Source organism: Mus caroli, chromosome 17 (genome assembly GCF_900094665.2).
Source record: "Mus caroli chromosome 17, CAROLI_EIJ_v1.1, whole genome shotgun sequence".
Lineage (NCBI taxonomy): Eukaryota > Metazoa > Chordata > Mammalia > Rodentia > Muridae > Mus > Mus caroli.
In genome coordinates, this window is record NC_034586.1 from 82686830 (window position 1) to 82695903 (window position 9074).

Here is a 9074-nt window from a genome sequence, read left to right on the forward strand (position 1 = left end):
AAGCCCAAGAACCATTTGGTGAGCCTTCCCATGGCATGGGCAAGTCCAATCTAGATAATCCCTTTGGGTTCACCCCTCTGCTGTTTCTAGAGAAGAGGGGTTCTGGTAAAGACCAAGACCCCCCGAGGCATGTGCATGAGGGGTTGCTGGCGAGAGGTCTGAGGAAGCCCATGCTGCATTGCAGTGATAGATTGTTCTACTTTGGGTAACTAATCCCAACAGATCTTCCCCATAGACATTCAGAACGAAAGCCTGGAAGTCAGGCCTCTCCTGAGGCAAAGACGCACAGTCAGTCAGAGTGGGAAGGGAAGGAGGAGGCAGAGAACACAGATACCTGTCTCAAAAGGTTTCTGAAATGAGACTCCTTGCATTTATCATTCTCCTGTTAGAGTCAAGGCAACTGACCCAGGGGCATAAAAATCAAAGACCCCAGCTAGTTTACTCAGAGCTAGCCATCCCCCCCAATTAGTTACCTGAGAGCTGGACGTCCCCTCAGCTAGTTACCTCAGAGCTGGTCCCCCCTCCCCCCAGCTAGTTACCTCAGAGCTGGCTGTCTCTCCATCTAGTTACCTCAGAACTGGCCATCCCCCACAGCTAGTTACCTCAGAGATGGCTGTCCCCCCAGCTAGTTACCTCAGAGCTGGCCGTTCCCTCAGCTAGTTACCTCAGAGCTGGTTTCTCCCCTCCCCCCCCCCAGCTAGTTACCTCAGAGCTGACTGTCCCTGCATCTAGTTACCTCAGAGCTGGCCATCCCCCACAGCTAGTTACCTCAGAGCTGGCCATCCCCCACAGCTAGTTACCTCAGAGCTGGCTGTCCCTCTTGTATCATAGTACCCCTCCTTTGCAGTTCCCAATCTCTGTTCCAGTTTCAATCTGCCTTGCTAATTGAGTCCTGTGCTTCACAGAGACCCCACACAGAGTCCTGGAAACAATTGAAAGTTTTTAAATTTTTATTTACTTATTTTTTTCAGTCAGATATGGTATTACACACCTTTAATCCCAGCACTTAGGAGGCAGAGGCAGGCAGATCTCTACTAGTTAAGTCTAACCTGGTCTATAAGGGAAATCCAGGCCAGTCAGTGCCACATACTGAGATCTGGACTCAAAAAGAAAAGAAAATCATTACATTTTTATTTATTCAAAGTGTGTCATAGGTGCGTGCGTGCGCGCGCACGTGCAGGCACAAGTGTGTATGTATACAGACATGGGTGTGCCTGAGCACTTTCTTGAGCCTTGGCGTGCATGTGGAGATTAAAGAGCAACTTTCAGGAGTCAGTTTTCTCCTTCCACCACATGGCTCCTGAGATCTCACTTGAGGCTTGGCAGCAAGTACCTCAACCTACTGCACCATCCTGCCAGCCGGGCCGTCTCAGTTCAATGTCATGGATCTATACAAAGCTGGTTTATTTGTAGTTGTTAAATTTACTTCATTCTGCGGAACTGTACAGCAGGCCTTACAGGGATTCGGGGATAAATTACACCGTTTTGTTCTTCCTGGCTCTCCGTATTCTCACACGGGAGAAGGCAGATTTCTGACTGTGCCCAGGACCTAAAGAGGCCACCCGTAGACTCCAGGTGAAAAATCTCACAGGCACAGTTACCCCCTCCACAGACATCACGAAGAAGGGCCTTTGGGGGACCTAATTCTTCCTATGGTCTGGCTGTTTGAGGAAAGGCTAGTTAGTGAACTACTGGCATGTGGGTGAGTCTTCTGTCTTTCTAAGCATCTTCTAGCTGGCAAGGCTGTGTCTTTCTCCTATGGTCTCCAAAAGTAATTGGTCAGTTGCACCTAAGCAAAGAAAGGAGGAGAGAGAGTCCTGTGAATTATTACTGCACCAGTGGGAGAATGGCAGGTCTCCTTAGCCAGCATGGGGGTACCCTTGTTTTCTAGTTAGTTTCTATGTTCTAGGTGTAAGCCGATATGCATTCATTCTCAGTCACCTAGTATTGACCTGTGAGAGAACAGGGTGTACCAGAGTGCTTTAGTGTTCAGACAGACAAACAGCAATATAGATACGGGCTAACTTGCTCTGACACAATAGCCTCCCCCTGAGTCAGGCAGAAACGTTATGGGAGCTGTGAGAATCCTTCCAAGGCGTCCTCATCCATCCTACTAGCCGAGGCCTGAGGTCAGGAGTGGGAACACATTCCTATCGTTCCAGTTCGGATTGATTAGTGCTGAAGTCACTGCTAACTAGTGACTGCCAGTTCCCGCATCTACACAGCTCAGTGGGTGAACACGGCTTAAATTAAGCAAACTTGAGCCTGTGGACACACACTGTTCTAGTTGCAGTGGTGGGGAAAGGGAACCAAACACAAACGCAAAACTGAGGTCACAAGGAGTGGAGACTGCCAAAGGGTGGGGGTCCTGGGTGCCACCCCTCGCTGTGTAGTTGCTTCCACCTCGTCTCCCTAGAGTCGGTCCACGTCCACGCTGACTGTTGCTACACAACCGCTGTGGTGTTGCCTCCCGTGGTCCCCTTCCTCACAAATTGCACCGCCTTCTCCAGTGAGCGCAACCTCCTTTCTCAAGGCGGTCCTGCTCCAGCTCCGCAGCTCCCCGAATCTCCTACTTCCTACCGGTGATAGCCCACACCAGTCTCCATTCCTTTCTTCACACATCTCCCTCTTCATCGCTCCCGTGGCCAGGTAAGGAGTGAACATTCTGATTAGGCTAGACAACATTTTCAGAGATGTTTAGTTTCCTTCTGCAAATCTCGGACAGAGACTGGGTAGCCTATTAAGAGTCTCGAGAATGTTTGGACAGCATCAGAATTAAATACTGCTTTTCTGCTTGTGGCTCCTTGAGTACATTCAAACAGCTAATAGGAAAGGTTCTCTTTAGGCTTTATGTGAGCTCAAGTGAGCTCGAGAGGCTCTGCTGTCAATAATATCGAATGGCGCTTCTTGCCAACTTTCCATTTGGTGGACGATCTTTCCTAAAGATGCACATTGTGAAGCAGCCACAGAACCAGCAGTGGCTGGGCCAAATCCTGACTAAAATTCTCGCTAGTGACTCCTTTGCCAATGCTGTCCTGTATTTCCACCTGTTGGAAATATAACTGCTGGTCAGTGCTGAAGAATGTCAGCACCTTTCTTTCAGAGGTCGCGCACACACGTGTTCCCCCTTCTACAACGCCAGCAGTCAAACGTGTTAAAGCCTCAAACGTCCAAAAATGGAAGCGACTGGACCTTGCTGCATTTTAAGGTAGAAGCAGTTACATGAGATGGGGAGAAAGTTCTATAAAGTAAGACTGGTAATAACATTATTCATGCTTTAAACAGCAGGGCCCTTCCAACTCTGCCTATGTTCCAACCTCAAGCTGTATTTCTAACACATCCTCTCACTTCACAGACATCTGCAAAACCCTGCAGATGTTTGAATGGAAACAAAATGTTTCAACCCTCAAGTAGACACAGGTCATACTTGCCATGGGAAGGAAAGAGTCTCCATTGCCACAGTTCCTACAGAGACGGTTTTGAATTTCCTAGATGTGACTACCACAGATGTTAGAGGGACCACACCACGAGGAAAGCAGGGTTTGGGTGAAAACTTCTGTCTTGCAGTCAAGCAGAAACTGAGAGGAGTAGCTAGACAAACGTCCACAGAATTAATTGACTTACTAATTTTTAATTGATCGGATGAGTCTAACGTTTGAAACTCAAACACACTTGCTTGTTCTTTGATTTCTGGTGCTGAATTTTTCTTTTCAATTTTTCTGGCAGTTATTTGTGGGGTCTGTTCTTGTGAAGATGCTCTGACTTAACATGGCTGTCGGTAACTTGACCCTGGTAAGGCGGTAGAGTTCTGAGGAATCAGGTGGCCTCGGCTCTATTCTGATACTGCCCCTTCTCAGGTTGGTGACATGGGCTGTGCCTCTTTGGCACTGTGGACTTCTGTTATTTCATTTAATCAGCGAGCATAAAAAACCTTGATCTCTTGCCTCCTAACATTGTTGTGAAGATTAACTAAGGCCCTATTTGTTAAGTCGTTTTCCAGCTCTGAAGTTCTACACAGTCCACGCTATTCCGTCCGTCCATCATCACCTCAGAATTCCTCTCCCGTTCCACAGCCTCAGATGCAGTATTTAGGAAAAGTGCAGACTTGAATGCCATATGGAGTCCTGTTGACACTGCAGATGTTGGTTAATTTTAGATTCTAAAAGAACAAAAGGACAGAAGTACTACCAGGCAAATCAGCCTCTCTTTAGCTTTTTCTTCGAAGACTCCTATTATCTGAACACTGAACTAAAAATGGCAGGCTAAATATGATAGGAAATTACATCATTTGAGGCATTGAAATTCTGTATAGCCAAGCCCTTTTGCAGAACACATGTTTGTTCCCTGCAAAGCACATGACCAGTGAGTTTAATGTTATAAAATTAATTACTGTTAGGGTGTTTTTGCAGACCTAAGTAGAAGAATTTCAGCCTTTAACTTTGAGTGCCAGTCAGGAGAAACAGGACAAACTCAGTTAGAACCCAGAAGCTATGCAAGGCATCTGGGAGGAACTCTCAGCTCATCCTAGGGAACTGAACTGAGTTCTGTGAATCTCTTCGCAGAAGGCCAGGTCTGACTGATGGCTATGTGCTCCTGGGAGCTACCTTTATGGCCCACTCATTTTGACAGTTCTGTCCGGCTCAGGGGTTCTGCCTGGAGAAGACATGCCTTTTCCAGCTCCATCCAACTCTGGCTGCACATGCCTAAGCAATAGGTGTTTCAGTAAAACACAGGTGGCATCCGTCACTCTGTCTTTTGTTGCATGACAACTAGTCACTAAAACATGTTATGCATTTTGTATGTTGATTTTTATTTAAAAGTGGAGACAATGAAACAAAGGATATGTCATACCAGAGCCTATCCAGTCAATTAGTCAGTAGGTTTGAAATGATCCAATTAATGTTCTGAGCCTACATTTTAAAGATCATTTTCTAAGTATTATGTTTGTTCTAAGACTGGTCATTTATATCTTAATGCCTCAAGACACTGGCAAAATAGCACTCTAGTTAGAAATAAATTCCTTTCTTTCTCTCTCTCTCTCTCTTTCTTTCTTTCTTTTTTCTTCCCTCCTCTCTTTCTTTTTTTGTCTTTCTCTTTCTTTCTTTCTTTCTTTCTTTCTTTCTTTCTTTCTTTCTTTCTTTCTTTCTTTCTTTCTTTCTTTCTTTCTTTCTTTCTTTCTTTCTTTGAGACAGGGTCTTGATATGTAGCTCTGGTGTCCTGGAACTCACAGATCTGCCTGCCTCTGCCTCCCAGGTGCTGGGATTAAAGGTGTGCACCTGTAAGCTCAGTAAAAATTCAAACAGAGGCTGTAAGTGTTTTCCTTTGAAAATTTTGATCTAGCTGAGGCAAAAACCCAGGCCTAGTGGCTTATGCCTATAATCTTAACACTAGGAAGGCTGTAACAGCTTGAGCTATATATTTCTTGAGATATTGCCTCAAAAAATTGCAGAAGAGAGGATATAGGGATGGCTCAGGGATTAAGAGAACTCCTTGCTCATTTGGAGAACCTTAGTTGGACTCCCAGCACCCACTCAGTTGGGTGTTTTGCACCCACCTGTAACTCTAGTTCCAGGAGATCTGGTACCTTCTGACTTCCATAGGCACCAGGCATGCACATGGTACACATATATACATGCATGCTCATATACACAAAATGCAATCAATCTAAATAATTTTTAATTGTAGAAGATATTTCAACTTGTGTTTTAGAAACTATAATTTCTAACCACACTGCCTTCTGGATTGAAAATATTGAGAGTAAATTCAAAAGGTAAGCTTTGGACACTACCTAATTTAGACTAATTTTCAGTACTAAGATTATTATGAATCTGGAGAGATGGCTTAGTGATTAAGAGTACCTGCTGCTCTTGCAGAGGACCTGAATTTGGTTTCCAGTACTCATGTCAGGTAGCTCACACTGCCTGTATCCCTAGTTCTGGGGATCCAACGCCCTCTTCTGTTATCCATGGATACCTACACTCATGCACACACATACATGCAGATACACACACATTAACAAGAAGGAACGATATTAACCAGTCCTCACTCTGCCCAGTGCAGATGACAGCTTTCTGGTACAAATGGCCTAATAAGGCAGGCTTGACTTGATTCTGGGTTACAGTTTTCCATAACTGAAACGAAACTGTAAACCTCCAAGTGATCTTCCATGTGAACTGTGAATCAGCCTAGATGATTATAAGCCGGAGCCAGAAACAGAGTCAAACAATTTCATTCACTACTGAAAGTGAACTAGAACTGACCCCACAGATAACCAGGTGTAAATTTGTTCAGATTACTACTTGTTTCCTTCAGTCATCAGCTTTGCCAGCGTGCTGGATCTACGTATAGACTTCCAGGGAAGAGAAAGAGAACTCTGGTTTGGTGTCAGTCACTGGGTACCACCCAAGGGTAGCATTACCCTTCCCAAGAATAGAGGACTCTGGGAATTAATGGGCAACACCAGGAGTCTAATTCACCGAATTCATCTGACAGAAGAGCATGTTTGACAAAGTAGCCTCGTCAAAAAGGTAGGTTTAGGGCTGAGGAGATGGCTCAGTCAGCTAAGCACCTACCACATAAATGTGCGGCCGAATCTGGGTCCCCAGTGTCTACACAAAAGCTAAGCACATCTGTTACATTAGTCCTGGGGAGGCAGAGATGAGCAGGCTCCTGGAGCCTGCGGTCCGGAGGAGAGCTGTCAAGGAAGGATAGACATCTGCCCTCCACATACACATGCATACACTACATACACACCCACACGCACCCACACACATGCACACATGCACAAACACACACACATGCGTGCGCACACACACACACACTGAAGTAAAATAAAAGGGTAGATTTGTTGGTCCACTGTGTGTGTCACTGCGGGGTGGGGCAGGGGAGTTTTAAGATTAAAAGCTTCACTTAGTTTCCAGTTTGTTTACTCTGTTTCATGCTTGCAGTTAGCTCTCAGCATCCTGTTCTTGCTGCCACGCCTGTCTCTGGCTGCCATGCCATCCACCAAGGTGGGCTCTAATCCTCTGAAACTGTCGTCCCAAATAAACTCTTCCTTCTACCAACCGCCTTGGTCCCGGTGTTTAATTACACCAACAGAAAAGTAGCTAATAGAGCCAGTGTGATTGCTTTAGAGTTGAAATGAAGCTTGATCCAGGGCTCACACACTGTACCCAGGGCCTACCTAAGCCTCTTCATGTGCTTTGAAATGCAACATCTTTAGTATTGGTTTTATTTTTAAGCATTTTCAATTAGGCTTCTTTAATATTAGTCGCACTCTCGGTCTAGCTTCCGCTGTATGTGTCCAAGTAACCCCAGTTCCAATGGGAGACTCATCTTAGACTGTCTAGATTCACTCACTGTAGCCAAAGGGATAGTGTGTATTGTATGGTTTAAGCCATATGCTCACTCCTGCTGCAAGGAGGTGGGGGCTAGGGTTGGGATGTCACTGTTCTCAAGGCTGAGACTAAGGGGCCATGGTCCCACAAATAAAGAGTATTCAGTAGGGTGACACCGTCTACAGATACTCAGAGATCGGGAAGACGAATCCTTTCATCAGTCGTCATTTTTCCCTGATTGGATTCTGAATACATCCTGGGGTTAGCATCCACACCTTGCCAGGGGGAGGAAGCTATTTGCTTGCCAAGGGTGAGTAGAATGTTTAAGTGAAACATTTCATCAGAAAAAGGATAGTGTCCGCTATGAGGAAAAGAGAAGCCTTGGCAATAAAAAAAAAAAAAAAAACACATCATAAGCTATGTGCCCCACGGCAAAGGCAGGGCTGATGCTGGTAGGGTCAGGATTCATTTAAGTCTTCACTTACAAACATAGCATCCCTATCTGATACCTCATCTCAGAGAGGCATTGCACAGGGAATTAAGAGTTTAAAATCCACTCACTGATGGTTAGAGTTCCACCCTGCTACAGGGCACGGCTGCTCAGGAGGCAAAACTTAGGGAGTTTGACTGGGTGGGTGCTGGGCTCCAGGGAAGCTCAAAGATACCTTAGCTCTGGGAGTGGGAAAGCCACCAGCTGAGATGTGAGAAAGCCAGAGCTGGTATTCCCTGGCTTCTGGGTCCCCGGTCACTGCTGGAGAACTGCACAGAGAAGCTGGGGAATGGAGTGTATGTGTGTGTGTGGGGGGGTGCGCATAGGTGTGCAACAGGGCCAGGCCAGAAGGCTAAGGATGGTGTTCAGCCCAGGGCCAGGAGGGGTTGGGGGAGGGGAGCTCCTACTTAGCTCAGCAGTGACTGCCCTTAGCTTGATGGTGGTTGTGGCTGGAGGCACAGAGAGACCTACAGGAGAACACGCTCTCCATGGTGGATCTTGATGAAAGAGACACTCCATGGCTCTAAACTGTTTATTGGCTGTTCATTGTGGAAAATGGATGCATACCACACTGTACCAACTTCTCAGGTTGGGCCCAAGATTAAATACCTTTTGCAGAGAGAAATGTCTGGTAAGGGAATTTTATTGGCTAACCCCTCAGGGCCTTTTGGTACCTCATTAGCATGGAGAACTCTGTTCTGGGTCTACATGACCACAGGTCACATTTCCTTATGTGGAGAGTGTGGCATGTGTTCCAGGCCAGGAATTTGGCAGGCAGTAGGGACTCGCCTAAGTCTTGGGTATGTACCCACCAAGTCTCCAGGTCTCAGACCTGCTCTCCCTTACCGAATTTCCTGGCATGGTTTACTCTCCCACATCACTCCAAGTATTCTTTATGCCTTCAAGAAAAGGCAGTTTAAATGGTTTTTAATTTCCTTGTCGGAGAAAATACAAAGATGTCATTTCCAGGCCAAGAATGAGGAAGTACTCTTCACGGACCGTCAAAGTCAATCCTCGGAAAGCCAAGGTTCTGATTGGGTAATCTGGTCACACCATCTCAGAACATTCTTTCAGAAATCTTTATTCAGAAAGTTTATTATAGCCGGGGAAACTTCTGGGAATTTATCTGGAGCCTATTCTTGTTTACATACATACATACATACCAGGTTATTTATTGTTTACATACATACCAGGTTATTTATTGTTTACATACATACCAGGTTATTTATTGTTTACATACATACCAG